The 19592-nt window shown below is 43.2% G+C and overlaps 1 protein-coding gene across 2 annotated transcripts in view; it reads right to left on the bottom strand.

Annotated features, from left to right (window-relative positions):
• Positions 1-19592, bottom strand: part of DUSP26 (dual specificity phosphatase 26) — an 86433-nt gene that overhangs the window by 58412 nt on the left and 8429 nt on the right. Inside the window, exon 1 of one of the 2 annotated variants that reach the window (XM_069213810.1) lies at positions 6585-6758. The exons of the other annotated variant lie outside the window; for it this stretch is intronic. The gene's annotated coding sequence lies outside the window, so the exon portion shown is untranslated. Of the gene's footprint in view, positions 1-6584; positions 6759-19592 lie in introns of those variants that run through there. 2 annotated transcript variants of the gene reach the window in all.

The raw sequence follows: 19592 nt of genomic DNA, 5'->3' as shown, positions 1-19592 counted from the left end.
GCGTCAGCAGGAGAAGCAGCTTCTTTATCCGTGGCAGGGGCTTTGCACTAGAGGTGAGCAGCCGTGCAGATTGCACTCTCTCAGCAGCCCTCCATGAAGGCAGGTATTATCAGGTCACTTTCTGCAGAGCTCGTACGTAATGCAAGCCAGACATATTGGGTTTGCCAATGCTTGTTTTTCGATGACGTCTGGTAACGCCCTCTTGAAAATACTTTTAAGGACTGTGAGACCAGTTAGGTCTGAAGCTGATGTCACCCTGAAGTCTATCATGCTGGACATCAGCCATTGATTGATCGGACACTGAGTCAATGATGTAACTTGCTTTGGCACCCTAAACCTTCTTGTTAGGTTACTGTGAGACTTGGGTCTTGTTTGGGTAGTAGGGTTTTCAGACAAAGACACCTATGGACTACTTTTGCTGGAAACTGAGCTACAGAGTTTCAGCCCCTCTGACTTGTGGAAGAGTCAAAGCAATTAGAGATAGGACAGAGAGATGCCCCACTGAATGAGAGCTGTTTACGAGTACTGTAATTAATTTGGTGAGACCTAAAGGTGACTCAGACCATCAGACACATACCTACATAGGATAACATTTACCTTAAAGCTCAATTTTAGTAGAAAATGTATTGACTAGCTCACAAAGTCCTATTAATGCTTTGAGGGAGATATGTCAGCCCAATAAAGTGTGTAGTATTTCTGCCTATTTCACGTAATTTTTAATAATGTTGTATTCACCTCTACGCTATACTACTTAGCATACATTAAACTTATCATGTGTTATTTATTTGTGTCATGCTGTACATGGGTCTCTAACCACTACCACCTCATAGAGTAAGTCCTGATAGCTGAATTTAACTAAACCTGGGCAGTTAAATGTCCAAAAGGAAAAACTTGGTTATACAATTGGAGTATTGGAAAGGTGGTCCTGGGAAATGTGTGGCCAGGCCCTGTACCCAACCCCTATATCCACCCAAACCCATGGTTGAAGTGTTGGAAGCCAGAGCTGTGCATTTCTCTGCATGAGCTCATTATTATTCACACCTCTAGATACCTATATTTCTTTTTATTTTAATATCTCAAAAACTACTGAACGGGTTTACACAAAACAAGTGAGGGAGGGTAGCTTATATAATCTATATTAACATGAAATGTTTATGAACTAATGTAAAATGATGCCGCATAGAAACTGTATTAACATGTTTTTGCTAAAACGTGCACTTGAAATGTGACCACAGGGAGTGGCCGTCAATGTATACTGGGACTAATGAAACTGACTAATAATGGTGAAATGTTTATTAAATTGTGATTTTACTTTAATGCTGAAAGGTTAAATGCATTAGATTCTTGTTAATAAATCTTTTAGGCTTTAGTTAGCATGAGTGGAGGCCTAGCTGCCTGACTCTCATATTAAATGTGTTTTTCTAAACATGCAGTGTGCTGACTTGCTAAAGGACATGAACTCTTGTTTTCTTCAAACTAGAATCTGAATGTAACCATAGTAGATCCGTTCTCATAAAGTTCATCGCGCTTGTAGAAATGCTTTTTTTTCTTTTGACAGAGACCATAGCTAGATTTTTCCAATTTTGTGTTACTAAATTGTTTTGCATGAAGCCCAACATGCAAATGCTAATTAGAGGTTAGTTGAGAGGGTTCACCAAACTGTTGCATATAGACAAATGACTGAATCTATGCTTTGTTAACGATACTCTGCTAAGGATAGCCTATGTTCAGACTTTGCTTTGTTCTGATGTTTGTGATTCTTGCTTTGATGAAATCTTATCAGAGTTGCCACATTGTGACTATGCTATTGTGTTTTCTCGGTTTTGAGATTAATAAACTTGCTAGTAGTATTGTAACCAATAGGGAATAAATATCACTAAATTCATACTAAACTGGTGTGGTTATTCATGACTGCAAGGTCATGGTGGTGTCTTGAGTTTGATTAATGTCTTTGACTAAAGTGAAATGTATTATTGTGATAAATATTGATGACATTATTGACGTATTAATTGACATGTTGATTAGCTATCTCGTCCTAAGGTGCCTCTCAACAGGGTCGAAAGATTCATCGGCCTAAAACGAGTCCCAATGAGTAATAATCTATCATAAAGGGAAGCGTTAACACAAGAACAAGCATTTGTAATGCAATAGGTCTCGCATTTACTTGAGTTGGAACTATTGGCATTGTAAATGCATAACTGGACTTTTTTGCCACATTATTGGTCAACCCTGCCACGTTTTTTAGTCCTTTATGCCACCTAATTACAGTGACCTTGCACATAACTAAAAGACTAGAAGGCCTACTGGAATATTTTTTTAATAGGCCCTTAAAGCACAAGCACTCCCAGGTGAAGAACATATTTACTTGGCAGTTGGTACAGACGACATTGCCCGTGGGGCAATGAATAAATAATTGTACTCCAAGAATGTGTGCTTACTGGATCACTGTCACTTTACTGCAGTCTGAGGAGTCGAACAAAATGTCCATGATTTTTCACACACTTGAGAAGAGCCACCTCACATGATGTTAATGATCCTCAGTAAGTCTTGAACTGAAATATCAGATATAAACTATAGACCATTGTACAGCATAAGCAACTGTAAGCTCTCCTCAAGGTTATTTTTATTAATACATGCACACACAGCTCAAGTTTCACAGACTCAACAGTGTGTAGTTCATCAAGTCAGGTTTCTGCGTAGTATTCACAGCTTGTATCACGTTATAAAATAAAACTACAAGTCCAAGAATGCAAAGCTGAAACATTACCTAAATGAGAGAATCACACATCGAACGAGGGAGCTGGACAACTCTACAAATACTACTCTAAGGGCAGGTTTCCAGCTTGTATCATGTTATAAAAATAAAACTGCAAGTCCCAGAATTAATACGTGTGCTGCAAAGAACGTGTACTAAGCAGATCATAGTGCATATAAAGTAAAAATTTCAAAATAACTGGTGATTAGTGTTCCTTTTGGAGAGAGAACGTACTTTTATCTAGTAGAAGTTTTGATTAATTATAAGGTGGTGCAGACGGTTAATGTTCTTTCTGGAGAGAGAATGTACTTTAGTCTATCGGAAGCCTGGACTCATTATAAGGTACTAGAGAGGGTTATTGTGCCTGCTGCAAAGAACGTGTGCTAGGAAAATCACAAAGTGCATTTAATGTAAAAATGTAAAAATAACTCTGGCAATTTATGTTCTTTCTGGAGAGAGAATGTACTTTTGTCTAGTGGAAGCTTGGAGTCATCATAAGGTAGCACAGAGGGTTAATATGCCTGCTGCAAAGGACTTGTAGTAGGAAAATCACATGGTGCATGTAATGTAAGAATGTCAAAATATCTCTGGCGGTTATTAGTTCTTTCTGGTGAGAGAACGTTCTTTTGTCTAGTGGAAGCTTGGAGTCATCATATGGTAGCGCAGAGGGTTAATATGCCTGCTGCAAAGAATGTGTACTAAGCATATCAGAGTGCAAATAATGTAAAAATGTCAAAATAGCTCTGTTGATTAATGTTCTTTCTGGAGAAAGAACGTACTTTTGTCTAATGGAAGACTGGACTCATTATAAGGTAGCGGAGAGGGGTAATGTTCTTTCTAGGGAGAGAACATACTTTTGTCTGGTGGAAGCTTGGAGGCATCATAAGGTAACGCACAGGGTTAATGTGCCTGCTGCAAAAAACGTGTACTAGGCAAATGACAAAGTGCATGCAATGTAAAAAAGTCAAAATATCTCTGGCGATTTATGGTATTTCTGGAGAGAGAATATACTTTTGTCTAGTGGAAGTTTGCAGTCATCATAAGGTAGCACACATGGGTAATATGCCTGCTGCAAAGATTGTGTACTAATCAGATCAGAGAGCATATAGTGTAAAAAACAAAATGCCACCGATCGAGTTTGCGCTGTGAGTTCCAAGGCAGCCAAGCGAACGTACTTTTGTCTAGTGGAAGCTTGAAGTCATCATAAGGTAGCACACAGGTTAATGTGCCTGCTGTAAAGAACGTGTACTAGCAAATCACAAAGTTCATGTAATGGAAAAATGTCAAAATAACTCTGGCGATTTATGTTCTTTCTGAAGAGAGAACGTACCTTTGTCTAGTGGAAGCTTCGAGCCATTATAAGGTTCTCCACAGGGTTAATATGCCTGCTTCAAAGAACATGTACTAAGCAGATCAGAGTGCACGCAATGTACAAACGATACCGCTGTTTGAGTTTGTGCTCTGAGCGCTGGCAGCCACTGATGGCAGAAAAAAGAAAGACAAAAGAAACAGTGTAAAAATGTCAAAAAAACTCTGGCGATTTATGTTCCTTCTGGAGAGAGAACATACTTTTGTCTAGTGGAAGCTTTGAGTCATTACAGGATAGCACACATGGTTAATATGCCTACAGCAAAGAATGTGTACTAAGCAGCTCAGAGTGCATATAATTTAAAAACAATCCAGCCGATCGAGTTTGCGCTCTGAGTGCTGTGAGTGCTTTGGCAGCCAAGAGAACTTACTTTTGTCTAGTGGAAGCTTGGAATCATCATAAAGTAGCACACAGGATTAATGTGCCTGCTGCAAAGAATGTGTACTAGACAAATCACAAGGAGCATGTTATGTAAAAATGTCAGATTAACTCTGGCGAATTATGTTCTTTCAGGAGAGACAACGTGCTTTTGTCTAGTGGAAGCTTGGAGTCATCATAAGGTAGTGAACAGGGTTAATATGCCTGCTGCAAAAAACGTGTGCTAAGCAGATTAGAGTGCATATAATGTAATGACGATACTGCCTACTGAGTTTGCACTGGGAGCGCCGTGGCAGCTTGGAGTGCAGACAAAAGAAAAAAGTAGTTCGCCCACGCAGAACAACAATGCCGCTGATCGAGTTCACGCTCTGAGCGCTTTGAGCTCCATGGCAGCCAAGAGAACATACTTTTGTCTAGTGGAAGCTTGGAATCATTATACAGTAGCACAGAGGGTTAATGTGCCTGCTGTAAAGAACGTGTACTAGCAAATCGCAAGGTGCCTGTAACAGAAAAATGTCAAAATAACTCTGGCGAATTATGTTCTTTCTAAAGAGAGAACGAACTTTTGTCTAGTGGAACTTCGAGCCATGATAAGGTAGCGCACAGGGTTAATATGCCTGCTGCAAAGAACGTTTACTAAGCAGATCAGAGTGCATACAGTGTAAAAACGATACGGCTGACTGAGTTCATGCTCTGATCGCTGTGAGCGCCATGGCAGCCACGGATGGCAGACAAAAGAAAGACAAAAGAAACAATGTAAAAATGTCAAAAAGACTCTGGAAATGTATGTTCTTTCTGAGAGAGAATATCCTTTTGTCTAGTGGAAGCCTGGAGTTATTACAAGGTAGCACACATGGTTAATATGCCTGCAGGATAGAACGTGTACTAAGGAGATCAGAGTGCATATAATGTAAAAACAATGCCGCCGATAGTGTTAGCGCTCTGAGCGCAGTGAGTGCTATGGCAGCCAAGAGAACTTACTTTTGTCTAGTAGAAGCTTGGAATCATCATAAGGTAGTGCACAGGGTTAATGTGCCTGCTGCAAAGAATGTGTACTAGACAAATCACAAGGCGCATGTAATGTAAAAATGTAAAAATAACTCTGGCGGGTTATGTTCTTTCTAGAGACACAACGTACTTTTGTCTAGTGGAAGCTTGGAGTCATCATAAGGTAGTGCACAAGGTTAATATGCCTGCTGCAAATAATGTATACCAAGCAGATCCGAGTGCATATAATGTAAAAACGATACAGCCGACTAAGTTCACACTGTGAGCGCCATAGCAGCACAGAGAGCAGACAAAAGGAAAAAGTAGTTCACCCACGCTGAAAAACAATTCCTCCAATTGAGTTCACACTCTGAGCACTGTGAGTTCACTGGCATCCAAGAGAGCGTACTTTTGTCTAGTGGAAGTTTGGAGTCATCATAAAGTAGTGCACAGGGTTATTGTGCCTGCTGTAAATAATGGGTACTAGCAAATCACAAAGTGCAGGTAATAGAAAAATGTCAAAATAACTCTGGCGAATTATGTTCTTTCTGAATAGAGAACGTATTTTTGTGTAGTGGAAGCTTCGAGCCATGATAAGGTAGTGCACAGGATTAATATGCCTGCTGCAAAGAACATGTACTAACCAGATCAGAGTGCAAACAATGTAAAAATGATACAGCCGACCGAGTTGGTGGTCTGAGTGCTGTGAGTGCCATGGCAGTCATGGATGGCACACAAAAGAAAAAAGTAGATCACCCACGCTGAAGTATATCGGCAGTCGTGCAATTATCCCTGTAACTGGGTCTGTGTCAAAGGTGGTAAACAAACCGCCCCAAGGTGGGACAAACGTAAAGCATTTTCTTTTTACCAATGACATCAAGTGATTTTTGGAAGGCAAGCCTGTGAATTAAAGTGATGGGCATGGTTAAAAGCCCACAATACTTACAACAGATCAAAGCGCTTACGCGCTCGACCTAGAAAGGCTTCTTTCTGGACCAAAAGCTACCTTTCTACCAAATTCCGTGTAACTTCATTTAGCAGTTCGGGCTGTAGTCATGTTCAAAATCCCTATGGGTATTAACATGGGAAACGCACCTTTTTTGACACACCCTTTTTCTCTGACCTCGCTTAACGGATCACCTCAAAACATCCCATGTACAACAAGATTCTCAGGAACACTTTCCATTTGCTGGCTTTATTTCTTTTAGGCTATCCAGCTTCAGTTCATCCATCCCTCGGAGCATAGCCTATATACTTGATTCTTCCAACTGCTGTGCATTCAAAGACAGAGGTCAAATGTCAGGCTTAGTCTTCAAAGGAGCTTGGTGTTTTCTTTCTCTGACTTCAAAGTGAGATGATTTATGTGACAATCATACTTTGAAAGGGCTTTCTTCTAGAACACATCAACATTTAAATGTCAGTAAATTAAATGTGCAGATATTTCAGAACATATTAGAATTGGGAACGCACAAATAAAGTACATTTTTTGTGATTCTGAAGTGTTGTGGAAATAAATATTTCAACATGACCCGAACAAATCAATACACAAGATGATGACATTTCTACACATTTATCGATCCTGTGCTGTGTACTTTTAGCAGTAAAACTGTATGAAGCTCCAAATCTAATGGTAGTGTCAGTTGAAACTGCCTTGTCTGTAATGGCAGTGCTCTATCACACCATGCATACTCCATGCTACGCCACTCCACTCTACACCACTCCTCTCTACAACACTCTACTCCACTCTGTGCCCCTCTACGCTACGCAAAGCACACCACTCCATTCTATGACACTCCACTCCATTTTTTCCTACACCACTCTACTGTACACCACTCTACAAGATATCACTCCACTATATGACTCGCCATGCCACTCCACTTTACGACACTCAATTCCACGCCATGCCCCTCCACTCTATGACACTCTACAATGCACCACTCTATGCCTCTCCAATCTATGCCCCTCTACTCTATGCCACACCACACCGCTCTATGACATGATGCTCTACTCCACTTCACTCTACGACATGACTTTACAACAAACACTCCACCACACAACACTTGAACCCTGTCTACTCTACTCTCTGACACTCCACTCTGGGACACTCCACTCCATTCTATACTACTCCACTCTGTGACACTTTACCCTATTCTACTATGCTTCCCTCTATTCAATCCACTCTACAAAACTCTACTTCACTCTACCACACTTTACACCCCCACTCTACACTCTATGCCACTTCTCCCTGCAACACTCTATTCCACTCTATGCCACACTACTCTACTCTCACTATGCCACCACATACCATGCCACTTTACTCCACTCTTCTGAATGACACACTACTCCACTCTGTGCCACTCCACTCTATGACACTCGTCAACAGTCTACGAACTGCCACTCTACAACACACTACTCCACTCTATAACACTCTGAAACTCTACTCCACTTTATGCCACTCTCTGACACTTTGCGACACTCTATGCAACTTACTCAATGCCACTGCACATCACACCACTTTACTCCACTCCACTCTATGACACATTACACTACTCTACTCCCTAAAGCCACTCTATGCCTCTCCACTCTGTGCCACTCAACTCTACGACAGCCTTTGCCACTCCACTCTACAACAGTCTACTCCACTCGACACCATTCCATTCTACAACCCTGTACTCCACTCTATGCCACTGCACTTTACTCCACGACACTCCACTCAAAAACACACCACTCAAAGACACTCCACTCAAAGACACTCCACTCTATGTCACTGCACTCTATGCTACTCCACTCTGTGACTATCTACTGCACTCTATGCGACTTTACTCTATAACACTCTACTCCACTCTACACAACTCCCTATATGCCTCTCCATGCCACTTTACTCCACTCTACTCTACAACACTCTACCGCTCTCTACGTCACTCTACTCTACGCCACTCTATGCTACTCTACGACACTCTCATCCACTCTATGCTCCTCCACTCTTCTACACTCTACAACACTCTACTCCCTCCACGACACTCTACCATACTCTATGTCTCTCTACTCTACGGTGCAACACTATACTCCACTCTGTGACATTCTAGGACACTCTAATCCACTCTACTAGACCCTACTCCACTCTACGCCACTTCACTGTAAAACACTCTACTTCAATCTATGCCCCTCCACTCTATGCCCTTCCAACCTATTTCACTTCACTCTACTCCCTTCATGACACTCCACAACACTCCATGCCAGTCCGTGCCACTCAATGCCACTCCACTATACTCCACTTTGCGCAACTCCATGACAATGCACTCCACATCACTCTATGTTACTCCATGCCACCCCACTCTAATCTACACCACTACTCTCAATGACGTTCTACTCCGTTCTCTGCCACTCCACTCTATGACATTCTACCACACTCTAAGCCATAACACTGTACGCAACACCCTCTGCGACACTCCACACCACTTTACTCCACTCTAATCTACTCTACAAACATTCTCCTCCACTCTACACCCCTCCACTTTATGCCCCTTCCACTCTAATCCATTCCACTCCACTCTACTTCCTCTATGACACTCCACAACAATCTATGCCACTCCAAGCCACTCTACACCACTCCACTGTACTCTACTCTTCTCCACTCTATGCCATTCCACAACACTATGCGCCACTCTATGACATGATGTGCCCCTTCACAGCAATCTAAGCTACTCCATGACACTCCACGACACTGTATACCACTCCACAGCACGCCACTCCACTCCACGCCACTTTCCTCTACGCCACTAACCATGCTGAACAGCAGCCATGCTGAAGTACCACATGGCCACAAACACATTAGCAAAGCCAATAGCTCTTGTATAGGCAAGAACTACTGGCTAAGTCAACGCTTGTTTAGTAATGATGTGATCCCAGACCCCTTGAAGAAATCAGTGACCATTAACAGAGGAACAAAACATGTGCAAAACACATGTTTACCCTTGGCACTGAAAAAACACATCTGTATTATTATCCAACTCAATGGTACTTATTTTCTAGACCTCTGAAAGAGGAAAGGCAGGGTGGAGCTGTATTTTCTAGACCTCTGAAAGATGAAAGGCAGGGTGGAGCTGTAGGGATACAAACCTGAGACCATTAGGTCAAACACATAATCCCAAAGTGAATCCACTAGGCCACCAGACTCAGCTACCAATCCAACCACTTCTCTTTCTTTAGCATTGTGACAGACATTATTGGGACATTCAATAGCATTTAACACATTAACTACTTCAATTACTTCATTAATAGAAATACTAAAATTTGCAAAAATTAATGTACTCTGGTGTGTATTTCTTGTGAAAACCTACATTTTATATTCTAAATTTCTTTTATGACTACATTCTTTGATAGATGATTAAATCTTGGTTATCTTTTTTACTGAGAAAAATGATGGTTAGATCATTTATCCATCTCTGTGTCCACACAAATGAGAATGTTCCCTCTCTCTTTTTCTTCGCTCCCTTTTTTAAATGTATTATAATTAACTGCAGCTCCCAGTGTTTTTAGTTCTGGCCTACCAGAGACTCCTTTAGTATTAGCTATTTCTCCAGCTTTATGTTATCAAAAAATCATAAATTTAAAATTCAAACATATTTATATAGAGGGGTGCTGGAATAACACTCTTCATCATTTGGTGTGTTCCGTGGCATTCATATGTTGATTCTGCCCACCACACCACACAGTATTGAACAATGGGCCAACCCCTGGCTTTGTCATAAATGTGAGTAACTGCATTTTGTAGGATCATATGTGCATATCCGCCTACAAAGGAGTGCACTTGAGTGTCAGGACTCTCAAATCAAAGCCCATTGTACCCTGTCTATGTGCCAATAAAATTTACAGGTTTTCCACTGATGTGTATTGTAAAGAAATGGCTCCCTGTTGCAGTTACCCCCCACTTTTTGCCTGATACTGATGCTGAATTGACTGAGAAGTGTGCTGGGACCCTGCTAACCAGGCCCCAGCACCAGTGTTCTTTCACCTAAAATGTACCATTGTTTCCACAATTGGCACAACCCTGGCACCTAGGTAAGTCCCTTGTAACTGGTACCCCTGGTACCAAGGGCCCTGATGCCAGGGAAGGTCTCGAAGGGCTGCAGCATGTCTTATGCCACCCTAGGGACCCCTCACTCAGCACAGACACACTGGTTGCCAGCTTGTGTGTGCTGATGGGGAGAAAATGACTAAGTCGACATGGCACTCCCCTCAGGGTGCCATGCCAACCTCCCACTGCCTGTGGCATAGGTAAGTCACCCCTCTAGTAGGCCTTACAGCCCTAAGGCAGGGTGCACTATACCACAGGTGAGGGCATATGTGCATGAGCACTATGCCCCTACAGTGTCTAAGCAAAACCTTAGACATTGTAAGTGCAGGGTAGCCATAAGAGTATATGGGCTGGGAGTCTGTCAAAAACGAACTCCACAGCTCCATAATGGCTACACTGAATACTGGGAAGTTTAGTATCAAACTTCTCAGAATAATAAACCCACACTGATGCCAGTGTTGGATTTATTAAAAAATGCACACAGAGGGCATCTTAGAGATACCCCCTGTATTTTACCCAATTGTTCAGTGCAGGACTGACTGGTCTGTGCCAGCCTGCTGCTGAGAGACGAGTGTCTGACCTCATGCGGTGAGAGCCTTTGTGCTCTCTGAGGACAGAAACAAAGCCTGCTCTGGGTGGAGGTGCTTCACACCTCCCCCCTGCAGGAACTGTAACACCTAGCAGTGAGCTTCAAAGGCTCAAGCTTCGTGTTACAATGCCCCAGGGCACTCCAGCTAGTGGAGATGCCCGCCTCCTGGACCCAGCCCCCACTTTTGGCGGCAAGTCCAGGAGAGATAATGAGAAAAACAAGGAGGAGTCACTGGCCAGTCAGGACAGCCCCTAAGGTGTCCTGAGCTGAGGTGCCTCTGACTTTTAGAAATCCTCCATCTTGAAGAAGGAGGATTCCCCCAATAGGGATAGGAATGTGACCCCCTCCCCTTGGGAGGAGGCACAAAGAGGGTGTACCCACCCTCAGGGCTAGTAGCCATTGGCTACTAACCCCCCAGACCTAAACACGCCCTTAAATTTAGTATTTAAGGGCTCTCCCTGAACCTAGAAAATTAGATTCCTGCAACAACAAGAAGAAGGACTGCCCAGCTGAAAACCCCTGCAGAGGAAGACCAGAAGACAACAACTGCCTTGGCTCCAGAAACTCACCGGCCTGTCTCCTGCCTTCCAAAGAACTCTGCTCCAGCGACGCCTTCCAAAGGGACCAGCGACCTCTGAATCCTCTGAGGACTGCCCTGCTTCGACGACGCCAAGAAACTCCCGAGGACAGCGGACCTGCTCCAAAAAGACTGCAACTTTGTCTCAAGAAGCAGCTTTAAAGAACCCTGCAACTCCCCACAAGAAGCGTGAGACTTGCAACCCTGCACCCGGCGACCCCGACTCGGCTGGTGGAGAACCAACACCTCAGGGAGGACCCCCGGACTACTCTACGACTGTGAGTACCAAAACCTGTCCCCCCTGAGCCCCCACAGCGCCGCCTGCAGAGGGAATCCCGAGGCTTCCCCTGACCGCGACTCTCTGAAACCTAAGTCCCGACGCCTGGAAAAGACCCTGCACCCGCAGCCCCCAGGACCTGAAGGACCGGACTTTCACTGCAGAAGTGACCCCCAGGAGTCCCTCTCCCTTGCCCAAGTGGAGGTTTCCCTGAGGAAGCCCCCCCTTGCCTGCCTGCAGCGCTGAAGAGATCCCTTGATCTCTCATTGACTAACATTGCAAACCCGACGCTTGTTTCTACACTGCACCCGGCCGCCCCCGCGCTGCTGAGGGTGAAATTTCTGTGTGGGCTTGTGTCCCCCCCGGTGCCCTACAAAACCCCCCTGGTCTGCCCTCAGAAGACGCGGGTACTTACCTGCAAGCAGACCGGAACCGGGGCACCCCCTTCTCTCCATTCTAGCCTATGCGTTTTGGGCACCACTTTGGACTCTGCACCTGACCGGCCCTGAGCTGCTGGTGTGGTGACTTTGGGGTTGCTCTGAACCCCCAACGGTGGGCTACCTTGGACCAAGAACTGAACCCTGTAAGTGTCTTACTTACCTGGTAAAACTAACAAAAACTTACCTCCCCCAGGAACTGTGAAAATTGCACTGTGTCCACTTTTAAAGTAGCTATTTGTGAATAACTTGAAAAGTATACATGCAATTGAAATGATTCAAAGTTCCTAATGTACTTACCTGAAATACCTTTCAAACAAGATATTACATGTTAAATTTGAACCTGTGGTTCTTAAAATAAACTAAGAAAATATATTTTTCTATAACAAAACCTATTGGCTGGATTTGTCTCTGAGTGTGTGTACCTCATTTATTGTCTATGTGTATGTACAACAAATGCTTAACACTACTCCTTGGATAAGCCTACTGCTCGACCACACTACCACAAAATAGAGCATTAGTATTATCTCTTTTTACCACTATTTTACCTCTAAGGGGAACCCTTGGACTCTGTGCATGCTATTCCTTACTTTGAAATAGCACATACAGAGCCAACTTCCTACATGTATTTAAACTAAAAATGGTTTCTCTACCTGCTCCATGTCCACCTGCCTACTTGTCCTATTGAAATTCGATGCAATAGTTACTCTTTTTGTAAATCTAGATATGTTTGTAGAGGAAAAATACAAACTGAGGAGCAAGACAGTGTAAAGTGGAGGAGAAGGGATTTGGGCAAATATAGAAGAGAATGATAACAGAGACAGAGAGTTCAGGAGCGGAGAACAAAGAGGGAGGAGAAGAACATGAACAAGACTAAGGAAGCATGAAGAGGAAATGAAAGAAAGACTTAGGGAGAAGGTGAGCAGTGAGAGTAATGTAGTGAAAGGAAGAGTTTCATGATGCTTGTGTGTTGGAACTTAAATATAAGTGAGGTTCAGTGGTTGAAATGTAGTGTGTGTGAGACAGAAATAACAGTATGTGAAAGCAAAGCGGAAAGAGAAAGACTGATGGACAGAGACGAAGAGAGAAAGACAGAACGTGAAAGTGAGAGAATTACAGATTAACATGGAAATTTACAGAACGCTAAAGACGCTGAGAAAGAGAGGGAGAGCAAGAGAAATACAGAGAGGGGCAAAGCCAGAGAGAGAGGTAGCAAGAGATAGAAAAAAATGAATGTTGGAAAGTACACAGTAAAAAAGACCAGAAAGAAAAGAAGTGAAAGAATCAGAAAGAAAATTGTGAGATTAGGGGAGACAGCGATATAGAAACCAGGAGAGAAAGAGAAAGAGTGAGAGAAATGAGAGAAAGAGGTAGAAAGGAGGAGAGTGCGATAAAGACTTAAAAAAGAGAGTAAAGTAAGCAAATGGAACGGAGAGTGAAACACAGCTAAGGATAGAGGGAGAGAGAAAGTTTAATAGTGAGAGCAAAAGAACCAATGAGGGATCAAAGAGAGAAAAAAGAGAGCGAGAGAGAGACAAACACAGTAAAAGCATGTGAGTGGAAGTCTGTGTATATTGTGAGAGGGATTAAAGAAGTAAGGGTGAGTGAGAAAATGAAAGCACCTGCGAAAAAGTGATGGTAATAGGCTAGATGAAAAGAAAAAGCATGGTGAGGTAGAACAGTAGTATGAGTGTAAAAGACAATGAGAGGGAAGCATGTTGTCAATGAGTGAGGCAGGATTTAGGAGGTGTAAAAAGACAGGAGAAAGGCAATTGAGGAATTGAGAATACAGATGTGATTTGGAGACCCGTGTACCTAGTGTGCCATAATTGTTATTCTTGCATGCAGCATTATATCCATGGTTACACCAAACACTGTCAAATGAAGTTTTAGTTGTTGAGTATATGAGAATGATCAAACATGTAGATCCCAATTCTTCTGTTGCTATTCTTTTTGCTGAGAAACATGACAGTATTACTGAGAATGTGCAAGTGGTGGTACTTTACCGAGAACCTGTACATGCTGGAAGAGGTAACAGGGGTTGAGGCTATGCATCATGGAATCTTGCATTATATTCGTACTACATGCAGTAATACCACAAGGACTGAATATAGAAGATCTTCATATATCCTTGTAAAACTGAGGGCCACTGAAATTATCTGATTATGGGTTTCTGCGGCTCTGGCATGTTTCACATAATTAGGCATGTGCTACATTTGCCACTTAATCCATCATCTGCTGCTTAATCTGCAGATTTTAACAATTAAATAATTTTTCTAGGTCAAGCGGATCAAATATTACTAGAACTATGACAACATGTGTTCCTGTTTACTGGAAAGCCCTTTGCAGAAGTAGACAGGTCATCTTTCAGTTACTTATTGTTGTATCTGTGTGTTAAATTGATCCCGATAAAGTGTGAGTCTCACCCAGACCTTGATAACATGTCAAAAAAAGTCAAGTAATACTATCACAAAATGTGCCCATTAAGACGCATAATCTACCTTTTCTTAGAGCATAATTTAGTCAACCTTACCTCATAATTGGTAACTCCTCTGCCACATAATTCAAGTAGCCTTGATTATACCTCCTTTTGCGTGTGGATTTTTCAGTTAAAGTGTGATTTTAGAGTGAATACGGTATTTTCTTGTAGAATTTATTTTTTATTTCGAAAGTTTTATATAGCTCAAACATGGCCCATAAGGATATCAGAGTGCTTTGGTGGCTTATGTGCATATATGAGCTCGATTATGAAGAGATTTATATATGTACTCTAGTTTTACATGATGCTGTGTGTTGCATTATGAGTAAGCAGTGTGCTGTATATGGTAATGAAACGACCAGGCCCTCCGAGTTTCTCGGTTTCCTGTTTTCATGTGACAGATGAAAAACCTCCCCCTATACACACTCATGCACGCGTCACAAACACACACCCACACTCCTTACTTTCTCTCCAGCTTTACCTTTAACAACTTTCGGTTTAGTACAAGGCTTCTTAGGGAAAAGGCGAGAAATATATGTACGTTCTGTGGTCTCGATCAAAGAAAACCTATTCCACATCAGCTATTACATGAGCCACGTAGAGGAAAATGTCCCTGTTCCTTTTAGAGTTGATTTGAACTAGCCCTTGCATAAGTTTGTTTTAACTCCCGTTCCCATCAGATGGCCTGCGTTGTTATTAATCATACTATTCACGAAATCAGTTTAATGTATTTGCACACTTGATTAAAACCATTACAAAATCTATAAACATGCTACAAGTCCACATTGTGTCATGCAGGAACTGTAAAAGTAAAAAAAAAAAAATGCCGTAGCGCTTGATTGTCGACGAAATAGCTCAGCTGGCCGATGCTGCAGTGACTGCAGATAGGGTGACCACCCGTCCGTAAATTTCACGGACTGTCCGTAATTTCGCCCTGCTGTCCGTTGTCCGTGATGAAAGCTTTAAGGGACGGCATTTGTCCGTAATTTTAGCCTTTCACCTAAAGGGCAATGGAGGCAGGGCGAAATTACAGGCAGAGGAGTTTCCCCAGCTGACCTGGAAGGCAGGGGGTCTCCTGTGCTCTGAGGGAGGGAGGGGCAGACAGATAAGAAAAGGCCTTCTTGCCAGGGGGTCTCCTTCCCTAAACACATGCAAATGTGGGCAACTGGTAAATCTGCAAATACAAAGGGGCTTGAAAACCTGCATTGAATTTACTAAAAGGAGCCACTTGAAGTTTTCTGGTGGCAAAGATATTTCTTTCAGAGAGGTATTGTAATGGTTTTCCAAGGTGAGCTGTGGAGTGTGTGGTATTAATGGAGTGTTATAACATTTTTTTAGCACTAGGTAGAAACTGTATATTATTCAAATCTGTACAGTATTTGAGAAGCACTTTTTTTTATTTAACCAAAATGTACTTGCGCATTTTGTAGCAGCCTTTATTATGGTGTAATTGTATGTTTTACAGTTCTTTCAGGTACCTCAGTACCTCATAGTACTAACAAACATTGGCAAAGCCAGTAGGTCTCATCTACGAAAGAGTGTTTGGCTTTGCAAATGTGTTTTAGCCATTAGCCATGTTATACACCAGAGTAGCTGCAGTTCAGCATGGCTTAAAGCTAGTGGCATAGTGGTGTGGAGTGGAGTAGAGTAGCATAGGAGCAGTGGCGTAGAGCCCAGTGGTGCAAAGTACAGTGCAGTGGGGTACAGTGCAGTTGTTTAGAGTGCGCTAGCATAGAGTGCAATGGTTTAGAGTGCAGTAGCATGGAGTGGCATGGGACAGAGTAGAGTGGCATAGAGTGCAGTGGAGTAGAGTGGCATACAATAGAGTGGCAGAGAGAGCAGTAGTGTAGAGTGGTGCAGTGGCATAGATTGCAGAGTAGACTCACGTTGCAGGGAGTGCAGTGGTGTAGTGTAGAGTGGTGCAGAGTAGGGCAAAGTGCTGTAGAGTGGAGTGATGCAGAGTAGAGTGGCATAGAGTGCAGTGGCATAGAATGCAGTAGTACATAGTACATTGGTGTATAGTACGGTGGAGGAGAGTGCAACACTGCAGAGTAGAGTGTCAGTGCAGTGATGTTTTGTGGAGTAGAGTGGCACAGAGCAGTGGCGTAGAGTACAGTGGTACAGAGTAGAGGGCAGTGGCGTGCAGTTGTTTAGAGTGCATTGGCGCAGAGTTCAGTGGCATAGAGTGGCATGGGGTAGAGTTACATAGAGTGCAGTGGAGTAGAGTGGCATACAATAGAGTAGCAGAGAGTGCAGTAATGCAGAGTGGTGCAGTGTCATAGAGTGCAGAGTAGACTCATGTGGCATAGAGTGTAGTGGTGTAGAGTGGTGCAGAGTGGAGTATTGTAGAGAGGTGTAGAGTAGAGTATAGTGCCTAGAGTGCAGTGGCATAGAGTAGAGTGGTGTAGAGTGCAGAGTTGCAGAGTAGAGTGTCAGTGCAGTGGTGTAGAGTGGTACAGAGAACAGTGGCATAGAGTACAGTGGTGCAGAGTAAAGGGCAGTGCAGTTGTTTAGAGTACACTGGTGTAGAGTGCAGTTGCATAGAGTGGCATTGGGCAGAATAGAGTGGCATAGAATGCAGTGGAATAGAGTATATTGTGCAACATGCAGTAGTACAGAGCAGAGTGGTGTAGAGTATAGTGGCGGCCAGAGCAGTGTTGCAGAGTGTCAGCTTGCAGTGGTGTAGAGTGCATTGAACTAGAGTGCAGTAGTCAGAGTGGTATAGAGTACAGTGGCGTAGAATAGATTGTTTCAGAGTAGAGTGCAGTTGCATAGAGTGGAGAGGTGCAGGGTAGAGTGCAGTGGCATAGAATGTAGTTGCACAGAGTGAAGTGGCATAAAGTAGATTATTTCACAGTAGAGTGAGGTGGCTTAGAGTGGAAAAGTGCAGGTTAGAGTGGAGTTGCATAAAGTGGCATAGAGTGTAATAGCATAGAGTAAAGTAGTGTAGAGTGCCGGGGCATAGAGTGCAGAGGTGCAGAGTAGATTAGAATGATGTACAGTGTATTGATGTAGAGTGCAGGGGCATAGAGTTGAGTGTTACAGAGTAAAGTGCATTAGAATAGAGTGTATTAGCTTAGAGTGCAGTGGCGTACAGTGCAGCGTTGCAGAGTGGCAGAGAGTGGAGTTGTGCGGATTAGATTGGTGTTGCCTAGACTGGAGTGGTATGGCGTGCAGACGAGCAGAGCACAGTGGTGTAGAGAGGCGTAAAGTGCAGTGGCTTAGAGTAGAGTAGTACAGAGTAGAGTAGAGAGGCATAGTGTGAAGTAGCATAGAGAGCAGTGGCATAATGTGGAGTGGTTCCGAATGGAGAAGAGTGCAGTGGCATGGATTGGCGTAAAGTGGAGTGATACAGAGTATGGTTCAGTGGTGTAGAGTGGTGCAGAGCGGAGTGGAGTGGAGCATGCATGGTGTAGTAACACACTGCCATTACAGACAACACATTTTTGATTGAAATGACCATTACATTTGCACAGATATACAGTTTTTCAAATCAAACTATATTGTGCAGAGACGATGATGTGTGGAAATTGCATCACCTAATGCAATTATTTGTTTTAATCATGTAAAGGTATTTGTTTCCAGCACAGTTCAGAATTAACAAAAATGTGCTTGAGTTGTACTTCGAATTCTGATATATTCTGAAGTCTATTTAAATGTTGTCATGTGATAGAAAAAACTCTTTCCTAACCCCAGTATCCAGCAAGATTGTTTCATAAATCCTCTCACTTTGAAGTCAGAGAAAGGAAAGTAAGCACTAAGTTCCCACCTAAGACAGAGCCTGACATTTGACTGTGTTCTTTGAATGCACAGCAAATATGATAAGATAAGAACAAGATTTACAGGCCTGTTTAGAGAAAGGGAGCACTCAGCAGGATACTGTAAATAAGGTTTTGGCAAGGGAAGGGAGGAATTCAAGCTGCATAGCCTAAAACAAATAAAGCCAGCAAATTGAAAGCAACAAATTGTGAGTTACAAACCACAAGGCCAATGGCAAGCAACGGGCAGAATGCATTCACAAGGAAGCACTATGAATATACTTAAAGTGACAGCTGTGGGATACTTTGTGGGGAAAGTCCAGTATTTTAGTCCATATCTTGCAGAGGTTTGGTACATCAATCACCCAGGCAGTATGACAAGAAGACCTGGAGTGGTTTACATGTTGCAGGATAGGTCTGTACACCCATTCCATCAGTTTGCCACCATTTCCTATTGTACAGAGCTTCTGGCACACCTCTTGTAGGGTTAGTGCTAGGTAGCAGACATGAAATAGGGCATTTAATCAATCAATCAATCAATCATAAAATGTATAAAGCGCGCTATGTACCCGTCAGAGTTTCGAGGCGCTGGGGGGGGGGGCAGGGGGGGTGGGAGTGCTGCTGATTTAGTGGTCGAAGAGCCAGGTCTTGAGAAGCCTTCTGAATGCGAGGAGGTCCTGGGTCTGGCGGAGAGATGTGGGGAGAGAGTTCCAGGTCTTGGCGGCGAGGAAGGAGAAGGATCTGCCGCCGGATGTCTTGCGCTGGATTTGGGGTACGATGGCGAGGGCGAGGTTGGCGGATCGGAGTTGACGCGTTGGAGTGTAGAAGTTAAGTCTGGTGTTGAGGTAGGAGGGTCCGGTGTTGTGCAGTGCCTTGTGAGCGTGGGTCAGGAGTCTAAAGGTGATCCTC

The sequence above is a fragment of the Pleurodeles waltl genome, chromosome 11, assembly GCF_031143425.1.
Source record: "Pleurodeles waltl isolate 20211129_DDA chromosome 11, aPleWal1.hap1.20221129, whole genome shotgun sequence".
NCBI classification, from domain to species: Eukaryota; Metazoa; Chordata; class Amphibia; order Caudata; family Salamandridae; genus Pleurodeles; species Pleurodeles waltl.
Note: the sequence above shows the minus strand (reverse complement) of the source record. Positions and strands in the feature narration are given on the sequence as shown.